This window comes from Peromyscus californicus, unplaced genomic scaffold (assembly GCF_007827085.1).
Source record: "Peromyscus californicus insignis strain IS unplaced genomic scaffold, ASM782708v3 Scaffold_16__1_contigs__length_79575227, whole genome shotgun sequence".
In the NCBI taxonomy this organism is placed as follows: Eukaryota; Metazoa; Chordata; class Mammalia; order Rodentia; family Cricetidae; genus Peromyscus; species Peromyscus californicus.
The window spans coordinates 68,904,887-68,919,071 of record NW_026294458.1 but is presented as its reverse complement, the minus strand read 5'-3'; positions in this window follow the sequence as shown (position 1 = coordinate 68,919,071).

Below are 14,185 nucleotides of genomic sequence, written 5' to 3'. Positions count from 1 at the left end.
TTAATGAAGACATCAATTTGCCATTCAGCTTGGACTGATTGCTCATTAGCTGCTTTGCCCTGACCAACAGCTCTGACTTAGCAACCCAACCTCTGTAGACGATCGTAGGTAGTGATGTACTGCCACCTATAGTCATAAAGAGAAAGACACTGCACTGCACCTTCTGTTCGGAGAGCCACAGCTATCGACAAGAATACAGTACAGGATGCTGCTGCCGATGAAGATGAGGATAAAAAAATAAAATAAAAAATACAATCCCAGGTTCATAACTGTGGTCCTTCCACCACATTAAAATCAGTGTAAGAGACTAATTACACGTGAAATTGAACTAAGCAATATCGTATTACAGCTGCAAAGTCTTAGCCCAATGCCCAGTTGGGACAGGTGCAAAAGGACCATAGCATTGATAACTGATGGCACAAGATCTGCTTGAGTTTCTCAAGTAAACTCCTGCTTGTGTTTTCTCTGAATTCATGCCAGGGATTTTTCTCACTCTCTTTACTGTTTTTTCCTATTCTAGGATGCCACCATCAGCAACATTGTGCTACCTAGTGTTATGTCAACTTGACAAAAGCTAGAGTCATCAGAGAGAACCTCAATTGAGAAATGCATAAAATCCGCTGCAGGGTATTTTCTTAATTAGTGATTGATGAGGGAGCATCCAGCCCTCTGTGAGTAGTTCCATGCCTGGGCTGGTGGTCCTGTGTTCTATGAGAAATCAGGCTGAGCAAGCCATGAGAAACAAGCCAGTAAGCAGCACTCCTCCATGGCCTCTGCATCAGCTCCTACCTCCAGGTTCCTGCCTGTTTGAGATCCTGTCCTGACTTCCTTCAAAGATGGATTAAGGTGTAGACATGTAAGCTAAATAAACTTTTCCTCCCCAAGTTTCTTTTGGTCATGGTGTTTCATTACAGCAACAGAAACCCTACCCAAGACAAACATTTACTGCACTTTTTTGAGACTTTCTTGAGTTCCTGGAATCTTAGATACCTGAGATGTAACGTGGATGAAACAATTATCTTGCCTCTGAGATGCTTATATTTAACTGTAGTGAGATAGATAATACACATACTGTGAACTGTACAAAATAAAACAACCCCAAAAATTAAAAAAAAAACCCACCCTGATTCTATAACATGCAGAATGGTGGCAGGTGCCACAGAAAGAAGTGTATGGGGCTGGAGACAGGATAGCATAATGGATGCAGGATGGAGTCCTAAGCAGCTAGCCAGGAAAGCTTTACTTAAAAGTGACAATGTGCAGAAGTCACCTGGAAGGTAACAAGTGGGTTGAATCTGCAGGAAAGCTGAAGGCCACTGGCCAATGTCCCATAGAGAGATGGTACCCAGAGTGCTGGAAGAGCCTGGAGTCCCTAGAGGCACAGGCTTGAGGAGCAGGGAGGAAGCCCATGGCCTTGGAAGCTACTGTCAATGTGTCAGCTTCTGGCTTAGAGAAATGAAGCTTGCTTTCAGATACAGGCAGATGTGGCACCTATAGCCTTTTCTCATTTTTTTTTTAAACTACGTGGCTGATTTTATCATGATATCTCAAGAATCACAAGCACTCAGAGCAAATATTAACAAGTCACTTCACTTTTTGTGGACTTCACTTCAACATTTTGATTTATAGATTGCTTTGAATGTACCTGATTATAAACCACCCTGGATCCATAAGCCTCTGGCTTTTATAGTTAGCATTTATCACGCTCATTTATGAGCATTCCAATGCTATTTTGTGTTTGTCATAAACATTTTGTTGGTTGCCTAAGACTCTTCAAGAGGGGCATTGGCCTTTGATGTTATTGTGAAGATTGAGTGAAAAAAACAAGTAGTAGTTGAGTACGTTGTCCAGTACAAGAGGAGCACTCGATAAGCTATCACACTAAGTAGATGGAGAGTGATATGCTAAAAGTTCATTCATGGCCATCTGCTATGAAAAATGATGTGATAATGAAAGTCTTGGTAGAAAGGCATTTTACTGACTACTCTTCAATTAGACAACTCCGAGGATTACGATTACTGGGTCAAGGGTTGTGGTAGTTATATTAGTTCACGTTTTTTGTGGTTGTGATAAAATACCATGACCAAAGCAACCAGAGAGGAAAGGGTTGCTTTTGGGAAACGTTTTGGAAATGTTACCGTTGCAGAGGGTTAGGGTCTATTATGGCAGGGATGGCATGGTACTGCAGTAGGAAAGGGAAGCAGGGTGGTTACATTTTTCTATGCATACTGGAAGCAGAGAGAGAACAGGAAGTGGGGTGAAGGTACCTCGAAGCCCACCCCCAATGATGCACTTCCCCCAGCAAGGCTCACCTCCTAAAGGTCCCACAGCCTCCTGAAACAGTGCCAGAGGCATGATGTTCTGGAATTTTCTCTGCCAAAGAAATCACTCCAGTACTTTAAATTTAGCCTCAGGCAGGTTCTCAGGACATGGGCAGAACACATCAAAGTATCACACAATGGCCTCTAGTACCATCGTTACCAGAGTCCTCTTTCCCTTTGGAAACCCCATGAGCCTGGCCTCTACTTTCTGCACTGCTCTAAGGACTACTGTCTTCCAGGCTTCCACTAGAACTGATAAATGGGATTATCAATTCTACTGAATCTGAAACGCTCCACATGAGGGGGAGGAGGAATAATCACTGGAATTAGGTAGAGCCCACAGATGGGAAATTGTCTTTTCAAATGTACATATACGACAAGGTATTCATGTCTAAGATGTATACAGAACTACAAGGATGTGGGAAATGGCAGAGTCAGTTAGTGTTCTCCATGTAAGCCCAAAGACCTGAGTTCAGATCCCCAGCACCCATATGAAAACAAGCTGCTGCAGCATCTTGTAGTCCTGGCACTGGCAGGAAAAGACAGGAGGATTTCCTTGCTGGCCAGCTGCTCTAGCCAAACTGATAGGCTCCGGGTCCAGTGAGACTTCCTCAAAAGACAACGTGGAGAGCAACCGAGGAAGACACCCAGTGTCAACTTCTGGCCTCCATCCTCACATGAGCACACATTCATGCCTCCACACATATTCACACATATGCATAGCCACACACTCACCTGAGTATAGACAGAGAGTGGAAGAGAGCTACAAAAAGTTAACATACAAAACCCCAACCAATCAATCAGTGAGCTAATGAACTAAATAGGAAGTTCTCCAAAGAAGAAATACAGACAATAAATACTTTAAAAACTGAAGAAAAAAAATGTCATGATTAGCCATCAGGAACACGCACATTCAAACTGTTCTGATAATCACTGAGAATTGCTATCATCAAGAAAGCAAATGACAACAAATGCCAGTGACTGTGTGGAGAAAGAGCGACTCTCCCTTACCACTGGCGGGAGTGTAAACTGCACTGAGGAAGTCAATGAGGAAGCCCCTCAAAAAACTCAGTGGAAGTGCTACTCACCAGCTGTACCACTCCGGGGAACTTACCTAAAGGATTCTAAGTCAATGCATCTCAAAGATGCTTGCACATCCATGATTACTGATGTAGTATTCATAATAGCTAGGAAATGCCAGCAGATTCCACCAGCAGAGGAATGGATAATGAAACTGTGGACATATACACGATGGAACTGTATTCAACCGCTAGGAAAAATGAAATCATGGTGTTGGCAAGAGAATGGGTAGAACTGGAAATCATTATGTTACGTGCAATATGCCAGATACAGAAAGACAAATCCCATGTGTTTTCTCTTATATGCAGAATCTAAATTTAAATAGTGTGTGTGCGTATATATATGTGCACATGCGCGCATTTGTGAGGAGTGTGTGTGTGGTGCATGTGTGTGTGGGAGTGTGTGTTGTGGTGATATATTTGTAATCTAAGAAATAAAGCTTACCTGAAGGTCAGAGGACAGAGCCAGTCACAGAGCTAGCCACAGAGGTCAGGCAGTGGTGGCACACACCTTAAATCCTAACACTCCGGAGGCAGAGGCAGAGGCTGAGATCCATCTGGATTTCTGTGAATTCAAGGTCACACTGGGCTACATGAGATTAATCCAGTCTAAAAGAGAAACAGCCAGGCAGAGGTGGCACACACCTTTAATCCCAGCATTAGGAAGGTTGAGACAGGAAGCGATATGGCTGGGCAGAGAAAGGAATATAAGGCAGGAGGAGACAGGAATTCACTCTCTTGCAGAGGCTCTTTCAAGCTGAGGAGTTGGTAAGGTAAGAGGTGGTGACTCTGGTTTGCTCTGCTTCTCTGATCTTTCAGCTTTCACCCTGATATCTGGCTCTGGGTTTTTAATTATAAGACCATTTAGGATTCAAGCAACAGTATGTGTTTGCATCTGTGTGTGCAAGTGTGTGTAGGGGTGCACATGAGTGTTATAAAAGTATAAAGAGGGCTATGCATGGGGAGGAAGAGATCTCAAGGAGATATTGGAATAAATATTACATAGACGCAGACTGATTGTAGGGAGAACCAAGACCAGCAAGAGTAAGTGTATTGGAAAATGGAGCTGTAAAAGAAAAATATATGAATATATTTGTGTATTAAAATGCCATGAGGAAACATCACTTTGTATGCTTACTTAAAAAAAAAAACAGCAAAGAGGAGGCTAAGTCTGGTGTGACAGGTCCATAATCCTAATACTCAGGACTCTGAGGCAGGAGGATTGTAAGTTTAATGCCCGGATGGGCTACAGGGTGAGTTCAGAGCCAGCCCGAGCAGCATACCCTCTCAAAAGAAAAGGAAGAGAAGAAGGGCTAGTGATGAATCTCAGTGGTAGGGCACTTTCCTAACACACAAGGCCTGGGTCCAATCCCCAGCACAGAAAAACTCAGAATAAACTAGTCATGAGGACTGGGAGAGAAAAATTAAAACCATAAAGAACATTAAGACACATTGTTCTTCAACATTCCGTGTAGCCAGGCATAACAGTCAAATCTCCATACTTCTGAGCAGAAGGACAAAGGGGGCTCCATCGCCACGTAGCGGCCCCACTGAGCAGCACTGCGCTTTTCCACTCTTCACGCTTCTGAACTCTCTCCTCCCACTGCCAAGCAGTGTGCCTCATGCAGCCACATAAAGGGGCACAGAGAGCTCACAAAAGGACCACTGTGTTATTTAGTCATGACTTAAACACGTTGACCCTTCAAACAAAAGAACTGCAGTGTGTGACAGAAATCTTGGAGCCCCAAGCAAAGAGCTCAGCTCTGAATCTTCAAAGGGCGGCTAACATGGTGGACACGCACATAACCACACAAGTTTCTCCGATGTGATAGTTTTACGGCAGCTTGGACCCACGGAGAGCCAAACCAGCCCTACAGAAAGGATTCTGTTGGAATTTCAGCTAGTTACTACATACATAGATCATCCTGTCCATGTTTCACTTGCTTTCTCCTGGGATCCCGCAGCGGAGTCCATCCCATCAACTCCCTAAAACCACAACTCAATAGCTGTATGCCCATCGCTTGGTTCTACCAGAGTTCCCTGAACCTTTGCCCTTGTGAGTCACCATGGCATTCTCTCACTCACTAGCAACATCCTCCACTCTGTTAGTCAGGAAACAAAGAGGATCCTTGCCCACTGACTCCTCTGTTATTTTATTTTATTTATTTATTTATTTTCTAGCCAGTTTTTCTCCATTCCTCAGATCTGTCATTCCTACATTTCATAAATCTAGCCTCCTTTGCAAGCACATCTCTACTCCAGCCTACCACAGCTTTGGCCTGACCCTAGCCAAAGCCTCTCATGGGTCTCCCTAATTCCATTCATTCATTGTACAAGCCACTGCCCTCTAAATAGCCAAAGAAATGCTCAGAAACTCAAAGCTGGTCATGTCACACAGTTTGAAAGTTTCCCCTTAGAATGAAAGAGATTCAGAGTCTACACAATACCTAAGAAAATTCAACAGTGGTGCCCCTTCCTCGGTTCATGCATCCCACTCCTCCATTCTGAAGCCATGCATACCTCCTCTCGATCCGACATACACAGCACACAACCACAACAAACACCTTTCCTCCCCGTGCTTGGTGAAACCATCTTGCCTCTCTCAGCATCTGCATATGCCTTTGCCTGGGCTCTGAAAGCCAGTCCCAACTTTCTGCTCATCTCTTTGAATTCCATGTACTTGCACCCCTCATCCGTCCTAAACTTGAACGTCAATCTCAGCTTCTTGCTTTCACTGCTCCCTCACTCCCCAGAAGCCCCCTATGTGAAACAGAATGTAGAGGCGACAAGGAGTCCAATGAGGAAGTCCTCTGGGCTCAGTGGGGAGACGGAAAAAGCTCAGAGGGGAATCTGGGCATCATATAAGGAGCACGCAGGCAGATGAAAGCAGTTTTGTTGTAGAACCAACACACAGTGCTGGTATTTTGGAGATGAGAGAGGAAGTAATGCGAGAGATGACTCCAAGGCTTTGAGTCAGCAAAGGAATGAATGAATGGTAGTACAATTTGCTAAAATGGAAATGACTCAAAGAAATGCAGGATTTACATCAGGAAATCTTAAAAAAAAAATCTGTCTTGGTTAAGTGATGGGATTATTACACATCTAAGCAGAAAGGCAGAAAAGGCACCTGGAGTCCAAAGTTGTGATGTCTTAACACCTCAGACAACTACTATGTATCAAATCATTCCTGAAACATGGCCCTATAACAACAAGGTTAACTTGTTAATGCTCATGGACTCTGACCTATGTGACTGGTCTCTGTCCTGTGTACCTGAAGCTTCAGCTGGGAAGACTAACGTGGTATGGTGACCGGGGTTAAAATTATCTGGAGGCTTTCACTCAAATAAGAGGCTCTGAGTTGGAAGCCAGGCTCAGCTGGTATTGTCAGTGGGTGGGGTCCACACACATGGCCTTTCCACAGGGCTTTCTCATAGCATGATGACCTCAGAACATCCCTGCTTGTTCATGATGACTCAAAGTTCCAAGAACAACTGTTCTGGAGCCGAACAAAAGTACAAATAACCTCTGTGCCATCACTTCCATAGAATAGCACCCTACTGATCAAAGCAGGAGTGAGATCCCCAGGTTATAGGGGAGAGAACGGCACCATTGCCTCTAAAGACTTGAAAACATCAAGCTGGTGAGGTTCAGACAAGAAGACTAGGAGTTGAAGGCCAGCCTGGGCTACATGCAACCCTTTAGCGGGTAAAAGAATCTAGACTTTCCCTGCATGTGATAAAGAAAATGGGAAGGAGTTTCTGAGTTTAAGAGGCCTGCTTCATGCTCAGCCTGGAGGTGCAGCCCACAACTCCAGCTACTTAAGCTACCGAGGCAGGAGGATCATAAATCTGAAGCCTGCCTGGGCTACATGGTGAGTTCAAGGCCAAGCCAGTCCACTTAGTGAGACACTATCTCAAAATGAAAGCTAGAAAGAAGACTGGGGATAAAGTTCAGTGGAGTGTGTTTGCTTAGCAAGCAAAACCCAGGGTTCCAGGCACAGTTCTGCAAGAGCTGAACAAGACAGGACAGCGGGGAGAAGGGAGGGAAGGAGGGAAAGAAAAGAGCAGCTTCCTATGAGAAAGGTCAGGCGGAAGGAGATGAAACACAACTTTATTAGCAGCAGCCTCAGGCTAACAGTGACTGAAAACAACTTTGGCTTATGCTACATACCTGGTGGGTAAGAGCAACCAAATGCAGGCGATACAATGAGGTCGTGTTTTTGTAGACAGTCCCTTCCTGACTCTCGGGGTGGGTATGGCTTCGGCAAGTCTCAGAACCCCAGCAGCAGCTTTTGCTAAGAGGGTAAGGACAGTTGTGTTTTCAAACAGTTAAAAACACAAAACGGAATGTTTAAAATATTCGCTAGTTTGGGAAATTGGACCGTGTCCCACGGAAACTCAGCACTCCAGCTGCCTTTGAAAATCATGAAGTACAGCAGATAGCTGGAGCCTGGCAACACATTCCATATTTCTGTTTGTCTCACTTTGTGAATCTCGTTCACTCCTGCTTGGTCTCAGGGCCCTGGGATCAGCCCCCAGGGACGGCACATGGTTATTTCTTTCTATCCCAGCACCACAGACCCCCTTCACCGGTCTCATAGTTTTTTATGCTGTGGATCCCTCCTGTTGAGACAAGCCATGAAATGACACCCTCTGCTGCAGCATGGAGAGGCATCTTGTAACCGACATCGGGCAATGGCCGCTCCACCCAGGCTCTTCCCTGTACAAACACAGACTTTGTCCCTTGTCGTGAAGGCAGGTGCTTTATATGGCTTTAGACTGGCTGACCCCTGTGGCATACTTACAGTTCACCCCTATGTGGGCACCTCCAGAGTGTGATGCATGACAAGGTAAGCTGCTTCTCCACCTCTCTCTCCTCCACCTGTTCTCACGGGCAGCTCTGCCAGCCTCTTTGACATTACATTTCTTCAAGGAGATGCAGAATTCCTGGCATGGTAGAGACCTACATCCCAAATTACATATCAGAGGAACTAGGGAGATGGTTCGGCAGGTAAGAGGGCTTGCTCTGCAAGCATTAGAATCTGAGTTCAAATCCCAAACATTCACATAAAACACTAGGCATAACTCTGCATGCCTGTAGGAGGAGGAAGGGTAGAGACAGGCGAACCCTGAAAGCTCATTTGCCAGCCAATCTGAAACCCTGAGCTTCCAGTTCATCAAGAGGTCATGTCTCAAAAGAATAATGGAGGGTCATGGAAGAAGACACCCTACGTCCTCCCTTGGCTTCACACAAGAGAGGAAGATACTCTGTGTCCTTCTCTGGTCTTCGTTTATGCATGCCTGAGCATATGTACATGTATACAACACACACAGATATACACACAAGCTAGCATGCACATGCACACAGATGCACACACCATACTTTCATATGCACATACACACCTTGCTTATGAACACACACATACCCACGCCCACACACCCCCAAAGGACTCACATATTAGCCTCACCCAAGGACCACTCAAAGAGCAGAAAGTTCACACAAGTCTAACAAAGGAGTAAGATGTCAGTTTCTTCTGCCCCTTGAGAAGCCCACCTCTATAAGGGGCTCCGTGGAGGTATCTCTACTTGATAATACTCCACAGTACTCTCCACTCCTAGGAACCCACTTAAAGAATCTGGATTCTTGATGAATCATAGGGTCCTATATAGACTTAGAACCAGAAACAACCTAGCCAAATGAAGAATTTCAGTACTGGTTTCAAGTCCTGTATTTATCATTGTTGATTCTGTCTGTCTGTCTGTCTGTCTGCCTGTCTCTCTCTCTCTCTCTCTCTCTCTCTCTCTCTCTCTCTCTCTCTCTCTCTCTCTCTCTTCCTGTCTCTGTCTCTCCTGTGTCTGTCTGTCTGTCTGTCATCTCCCTCTCTGCCCTCTCCTTCCCTTTCTCTCTCTCTCTCTGTTTTGATTTAAGATACGGTCTCATTCTGTAACCAAAGCTATCTTGGAACTCTCTATGTAGTCCAGACTGCCATGGAACCTGTGGCAATTCTCCTGTCTCCATGTCTCAGGTACTGGGATTGTAGGTGCACACCACCACACTCAGCTGACATCTCTAGTGTGGGGGGACACTTGTCTCCTGTTATCCAAAGTTTTGAGGCTTGCACTGAAATTCCAAGGTGGCAAAGCACACCCAGCACACCCCTATTCTAGAAACAATTACATTTGCCTTAATTTATCAGTGCTACACATTCTAATCAGTGTTGCCAACAGAGCTTACCACAACAATGACAGCATTCTAAGTGTGTGGTGTGGAAAGCAGAGCCCAGCAAGTGCTTGAAATACAGCCAGTGACATTAAAAATTTACATCATGCTTCCAGCCTTCATTAATATAAAAAAGCCACATGTTTATTCTTCTCATGCCACTTTTATCATCCAGTATGTGCATGTTTATGACTGTTGGTTTTTCATCTATCTCATTACAGCGTAAGCTAGGCAAAGGCAGAGATTTTGTCTCTTTCTCTCAGGCAGTGGTTCTCAACCTCGCCAGTGCTGTAACCCTTTAATACAGTTCCTCATGTTGTGGTGACCCCCCAACCATAAAACTGTTTTCATTGCTACTTCATAGCTGTAATTTTGCTTCTGTTATGAATCATAATGCAAATATCTGAGATGCAGGATATATGAGATGTGACCCATAAGGAGGTCACACCCCACAGTTTGAGAACCACCGCTCTAAGGTATCTTTAGAGCCCAAAGCGTGTGTGGCTTTTCCTGGGGTGTGACAGTGTTTTTCTGTGTGAACGAATGAGTTACCTTCTGGATTAGGCAGGCACTCCAAGGAAGGAATGCCATGTCCTCTGAACCCTGAGTGGATTTATGAGTGAAGGTCTGAAGCCAATATCAGAGGCGGAGCCTGAGGAAGGTTGAACTGTGTACTGCAAAGAGAACCGAGCAATGCCCAGAAGAAAAGGGGGAGGTGCCAGTGTGCTGGCACACGGCGAATGCAGCATGAGCTGGACAGACGATGAAAACTCCCGGAGGCAGCATTCCGTTTGAAGCTACCTGTGTTGCTGACATGTAAACATAGCATCGCCCTCATTTCCAGTCAAGTCTAGTCAAATCATAGATTAACTTCTTTACTTACCTAATCCGATGGCACTCAAGCAAGTGTTGGAGAGGCATGCCCCCACCAATGTTAAACATAGAATAAGACAACTGAGGCGCTCAAAGCGCTTGACGGAAGCAGGCACCCAGACAGCGTGACCATGAGACTCTAAGTCAGACAGAGTAATAACACCCACACAGGCCACAGAAATGTCACCTGCCCTGACTCAGGCACATGTAAGGAAACCATGTCCAGGAGAAATGCGTTTTCTTTTAGCTGTCGAGCTGTCAAGCATCAAACCCAGGCTCCAGCACCCAGTGTCTCTTATGACCAGGACCATGCATTTTTATTCCTCACAGTCCCTTTCATGAGGGCTTGGATCTGTGCCTGAGCCATTGCCTAAATCTGTGTCGTTTCTTTAGTTCTTGAGGGCATACTTCATCCTGATGCTACTCCGAGCATGCCACAGCCCTCTGCCCTCCCCGACTCCGATGAACACAATCTGCTGCTACGTACTTTGGCTGGCCCACTTCCCCACCTTATCAGAGCAGCTACGTGCTCCTCTCCTCGTTCCTATAAAATCGAAACTCCAAGCATGGCTCCACATGGAGCTCCACTCCCACATGCGACTCCTCTGTGCAGCTGAAACAGAGCAGTCTGAGCAGACAGACATCCTGCTCTCGAGGAAAGCTGTGGAAGACGTCTTGGCAGATTAAACTTCCCACCGCGCCCTGAAAGACACCCCTTAAGGACTGAGCACTTGTAAACACCAGATAAAAAGCTCAAACAAGGCCAAAACATGGCTTACAAAAGTGACCTCCCTCAGAAAACTTTCTGTTAAAGGCACTAATGGGCTAGCCTGTATCCAACCTTTAAAGCTACCGTTTAAATCAAGGCCAATGAAACCTTCTGCATGAGTATATCACAAAGCAAGATTCCAGCAGCATTTCCTTTCACACGGTGAATATCATATCCGAAGCCTGCTATGGAGATAGCAACTAGAAAATTGCTTGGGTCCCGGTGTTCAGAAAGGAAATGAACTGTTCAGGAAAGTGCTGACTTTCTAAGAACAATTAAAAGTAAACTTAAAGCTGAAAACAGTCAACGCAGAGAAGACGGCTGTTTAGATGAAGAAGGAATGCACTCTGCTTGGTTCTGAAACCCTCTCTGATCTTTTCATTTAGACCCGAAGAGCAACATACATAACAGAGATGAGGGAGATGGAGGAAATGTCTCAGAAGCAAATACTTTGATTTTCACCCTGGACCTGTGTCCCTTTTAGAAGTGCTGGAAAGATGGGAAGGCAAGTTCGGGGCTTTTATTGGGGTCTATCCCCCTTGAGGGTACCCTGCTGTCTCCCTCAAACTTTTCCACGTAATTTCCTCCACATCTCCCCCACAACAAGCTTCTGATAAGTTTCCCCTTAACCTCACTCCTCACTCCAGCCCTTGAGAGGTGGAGTGCCTTGAGTAACCGATAAATTAGGGAAGAAACCTGGTAGCTCTCACTTCTCCTCAGTCACCTTTCTCCTCGGAATAACGTTCCCCACCCCCCATCAGAAGCAGTATAGGCCATGCTGTGCTGATGACAGGAAAGCTTCTCTCCATGAAAATCAATGTAGGGAAATGATTTCCTTCCAACAAAAAGCCAACTGCCATTGAACGTCTGTTTGCCTAATTCTGGGATCTACCACTCAACACTTCACCACCATCAATGGGTTTAATTTGGTTTCCCTTCAAACATCATTTTCTTTCTCTAATTTTAACTCCAGGAGTGTGAAAGGCATTTAAGAGGCACTGTAGAAAGAAGGTGTGAGAAGTGAAACATACGTGTTTATGATCTCTGAGCCACTGCGTGCTGCACAGGCTCAGAGAAGGCATGACAAATTGCTTTGGTAGTGAAGTTGGTCTAGGTGACCATTTTTAATCTGGAAGGTGGCCAGAGTGTAGTGTTTTAGCCAGCAAATGTGACTTCCTGTTGTGTGATATTTTGACTGTGTTCTGACAAATAAAGCTTGCTTGGAGTCAGAGGGCAGAGCTAGCCACTAACTGACTTAAATTAACCATAGAGGTTTGGAGGACTGTCGACAGAGAGGAGACAGGAAGTAGTAAGGCAGGGCAGAGAGAGGCTCTCAGCCCTTTTGGACTGAGGAACGGAAGAGGTAGGAGGTGACTGGTGGTTGCCCCCTGCTTCTCTGATCTTTTAGGTTCTTACCCTGAGATCTGACTCTGGATTTTTTCTTGATAAAGATTAATTAGATTAACACTTCAATGGCCTGTGGTAATCCTTTCCTCCCTTCCTTGAGCCTTAGAAAGGACCATTTAGAGACTTCTAAGCCAATGCCACTGGAACCTCAGCAGAAACATGGTCATCACTCACAGGGGAGTCCTTCAGGGAGTCTATCATATTTGGCCCACTGCTAAGAGTCTAAAGAGACTGATAACAATGATACACACACAAGATGATCACAGCACTGTGCCACCCGTGTTGAAAACACGCAAATGTGCAGGGACTAACAGCAGTTATGCCGGAAGAAGTGACTCTACCAGAGTGCAGCACCTGGCCTGCTCAGGACTCTGTAGAAGACACTCGGTGTGTCTGCAGGAAGGAAGGTCAACCATTTCATCAGCCTCGCCTTGACTTCTGCCAGTCACTTTCTTTGGGGAATCTACTACCTTCAGAAACCGACACCACCACCACCACCCCTCCATCTCCAAACCCATGGGCTTCCCTTTGAAAGGAGTGTGCAGTGTGACTAAAGTCAAAATGTGAGCAGTGGGCTTGTGGGAGTCCTCTCCAGCTCCAGCAGCTGTACAAGGCACAGCAACACCCCAGCAGCAAGCTTTGTGTGGGGGGAAGGAGCTTGGATGCCGCAGCTGCAGTCTTCAGTGAAAAAGAAATTGTATAAGACTTTAAAGTATAAATGGGAAGAATATGTTCTGATTATTCCGTTTCCAAGGCAACTGGGTTCCAATGCAGAGTACTCTTAAGGTTCTAGCTTTTGAGAGAGCATTCCAGGCGAGTGGGGCACACCAAATTTCATACTATTAGTCAAGGAGTGAACAGTGGAGATTCCAGCCTTGAAGACAAGTGGCTTCTCTTCAGTAGACTTGGTGTTGTTTAAACCTACTTAAGAGAGCAGCCAAGCCCAGGGGCAGCAACTTTCTTAGACTACCTCCCAGTGGCCCTGGCCTGATCACATCTGTGCTAGGGAAATGGGCTTCACGCCCTCAGGGAGCTTGCTCAGGCCCCCTCAATCCCCAGAACTGTCCTGTTGGAACAGGAAGTGTAAATCAAGGCATCATACAATGGTGGGTTTGTCTCCCACCATGCTTACAGTAAAATCCAAGCTATAGCTAAGTAGTCCCAATAGAGATTCTGAGCACAGGTTGTGAGTTCCAGAACAAATGAATCTTTCAGAAGTAGAAACCAGAACTTTTTTTTTTTCAGATATCACTGAACTCTCTTATTACATCGGCAGTACTAGGTACTAAGTTCAGGGACTATAGCTGTCTAGGATAAATGATTGACAGCTCGGGACTTAGCTTACTTCAAATAAATACGGCTGTGGGCCACACCTGCGATAATGGTATAACCCCTCATAGTCTAAACCAATGGTTCTCAACCTGTGGGTCATGACCCCTTTGGGGTCAAACACCCCTTTCACAGAGGTCGCCTAAAACCACTGGAAAACAGATATTTACATTATGATTCACAACAGT